Below are 3,504 nucleotides of genomic sequence, written 5' to 3' on the forward strand. Positions count from 1 at the left end.
GCCTACATTACTGAGCTTGGTGAGATGGACTTCAGTAACTCAGAATCCAGGTTCTACTCCCTTGATTGGTCACAGCTGGAAAACAGTTACATTGCCTCCAAAAAACATGTTAGAAAAAAAGCTCAGACAGAATAGCTAAAAGTAAAATAACTAAAAATACCAAGTATTGGTGAGAAAGTAGAGCAACTTGATCTCTTAGATATTTATGAAGAGAATAGATTAATATAGTCACCTTTAAAAATTGTTCCACAACACCTATTAAAGCTGAACATGATATATTCTGTGACCCAGCAGTCATACTCCTGAGAAATAAATGTGTATGTCCATCAAAAAGCATATAGAAAAATTGTCATAGGAGCTTTATTTATGATAGCAAAAAGGTGATAATAATTGTTTATTGACAGAATAATTGATAAATAAGTTGTAGCATACTTATCCAATGGAATACTATGAAGAAATTTAAATAAATGTATTTTTGGTATACTAAAAATGTGGGTGGATCTTATCATCCAAAATGTTGAACAAAGAAAGGTGATATAAAGAGTGCTTATTATAGCTTTCTGTTAGATAAAGTTCAAAGTCAAATAAAAAAACATATAGTGATGAAGGTAAGAATAGCATTTACCTTTGTGGCGTATTGACCACAATACTTAGTCTTCTTAGATGCTATAAATGTTCTGTATTTTGATATTGGTAGTAGTCGTAGATGTGTTTGTGTGTGTACACACACACACACACACACACAGTGTATGCATTTATAGTGTTCACATATGTATAATGTGTGTATTGTAAGTGCATAATGTTTGTTTAGATACACCAGACCAACTCAGCAAACTACACAGTTAAGATGAATACAGATTTTTCACATGTAAATTAACACTTAAGTTTTTGAAATTGAGGAAGAACAAAACAAAGAGACAAAGAAGGAAGTGGAGGTGGAGGAAGAAAATAAATGAAATTATGTCAGTGGTAAAATGAACAGGAACTTAGGTCTAGGACCCAGAGAATAAAAAATTCTAAGAGCATAGATTAAACTTTTTTTTTTTTTTTGGAGAGATTTTTTTTTGCTATAGGGCGAGTGCACTCACCAGACAGACCGAGAGAGACATAGAGACAGAAAGCGAGAAATCACCCCCAAGGGGGGATGGTCACACTGCAATCCCTTCTCCTCCATTCTTCTCTTGGGATCTTGGGCACGCATGCACACGTGCCCGGCGTGAGTTTGAAACCTCCCGGTCCGGGACGTGAACCGCAGTCGACTACGTGGGAGTCCAGCAACATAGCCATTACGCTAACTGCTGGTTCCCAAGCATAGATTAAACTTTAATTAAGCTGACTAACATAAGAAGTGGAATTCAGAATTAGGAAGCATTGAAGATAGTTACAATTTACATTATATTGGGTTTTCAGGAAAGTCATGATGCATTTTTGCATAGAAAAGCACCAGCCCAGATCTCCAAGAAGTTCTCAAGGGTGTGCTGTATCAGGAAAATTAAACACAGACACACAGAAAGAAGAGTTCAAAAACTAAGAAAGTGGCCAACTTAATCATAGGGACAAGTTTGCAGTTGAATATTATATCCCAGAATTTAATAGGAAAAATGGAACCAGAACAGAAGATAAAGTACATGAGACTGATAGGTTCATGCACCTACCTTTTGAACAGAATCCTAACCTGTTTCCTGGCTTTAAGAAAAGTTCCTTAGCATTTCTATGATTTAAGTTAAAACTGGTTTTCTTAATAGTACCATGTGAATTTACCATTGAAAGTAGTTAGATTAAGAAATTGTGTGAGCAATACAATGTGGGTGGAAAAGGAATGGAAGACAACTGTAGACACCAGAGATAGTGTGAGAAGAGGTTGGGAAAGGACAGAGGGTCAGAAAGAGGGGTAAAAAATTCTAGAAACTATAAATGGAAATTTTTTGATAATAATATGCATGATTAACTCACTATGCAGTATATTCTGGATGGGAAATCACATTTTGTATGTTGTGATGATGCTTAGAGAAAGAATGTAAATTAAGTTACAAATAAAAAAGTTTCAGAAAAAAAAAATCCATTCGATGACCGCAGTAAGATATATAGCCCCAGCTAGGTGCTACTTTATAGGATGCCTAAAGTTAGACTTGTATTTATGGAAATGTATATATCAGCTGTGTTTGCTATGAAATGTTTAGATTAATTAAGATCTTTAGTAATTCAATAAAATGTTGGGGGGGGAAACAGTATAGAAAGTAAACATAGATACCAGAGACAGTGTGGGAAGAGAGTGGGAGATGGCAGAGGGTAAGAGATAGGGAATCAAGGATGGGAGGGGGGAAGCAAAACATACAAGAAACAAGAAATGGAAAATTATTTGCTGACAATAACATGTATGTTGATGTGCTTGATTGAGACAATATACAGTGTACTCTGGATGGAAAATCTCATTTTGTATGCTGTAATGATGTACAGTGAATGAACGTAATCAAATAAATTTAAATAAAAAATAAATTAATTAAAAAACAAAACATTGTAGGAGAGTTCCCTTTTCACCACAGCCTTGCCAACACTCATCATTATTTATTATTTTAATTTTAGCCATTCTGATTGAGGTTAACTGGTATCTCATGTGGTTTTGATTTGCATTTCCCTTACGATAAGAGATGTCGAGCACATTTTCATATGCTTTAGGAACATTCATATGTCTAGTTGGCATAATGGCTATGTTGCTGAACTCCCATGTAGCTGACTGTGGTTCAAGTCCTGGACCCAGTGGCTTAAACTCATGCCAGGCGCATGTGTGTGTGTGTACCCAAGATCCTGAGAGGAGAATGGAGGAAAAGGGATTGAGGCATGACCATCCCTCTGGGGGGTGATTTCTCGCTTTCTATCTCTTTGTCTCTCTGTCTTTCTGGTGAGTGCATGCGCCCTATAGCAAAACAAACAAAAAAAAAAAAAAAAAACCAGAAACATTCATATGTCTTTTTTAGAGAACTGTATGTTCAGTTCAGTTCATTTTTCCATCTTTTAATTGGGCTGATTTTGTGTGTGTGTGTGGGGGGGGCGGTAAGCTGCTTGAGTTCTCTATGTACTCTGGTTATCAGTCCCTTATCTGAGGTATAGTTAGCAAATAATTTTTCCACTCTGAGGGTTGTCTTCTCACTCTACTTATTGTTTCTTTTGCTGTGCAGAAGCTTCTCAGCCTATAAAGTCCCATTTGTCTATTTTGGGGACTATTGCATGTGCTTTGGAAGTCTTCTTTAAGAAGTCTTTGCCTACTCCAAGGTCTCTAGGAATTTTTCCTGTGTTTTCCATAAGTTATTTTTTTAGTTTGAGGTTTTATGTTTACATCCTCAATCCATTTTAAGCCAGTTTCTTTCAGTGGTTAAAAATACAGATCTAGTTTCATTCTTCTGCAGATGGATATCCAGTTCTCCCAGCACCATTTGCTGAAGTGATTTGTTTGTTCCCATTGGATTGTCTTGTGCCCTTTGTCAAGGATCAGTTGGCTATGTTTTG

Source organism: Tupaia chinensis, unplaced genomic scaffold, assembly GCF_000334495.1.
Source record: "Tupaia chinensis unplaced genomic scaffold, TupChi_1.0 Scaffold000010_1, whole genome shotgun sequence".
NCBI classification, from domain to species: Eukaryota; Metazoa; Chordata; class Mammalia; order Scandentia; family Tupaiidae; genus Tupaia; species Tupaia belangeri.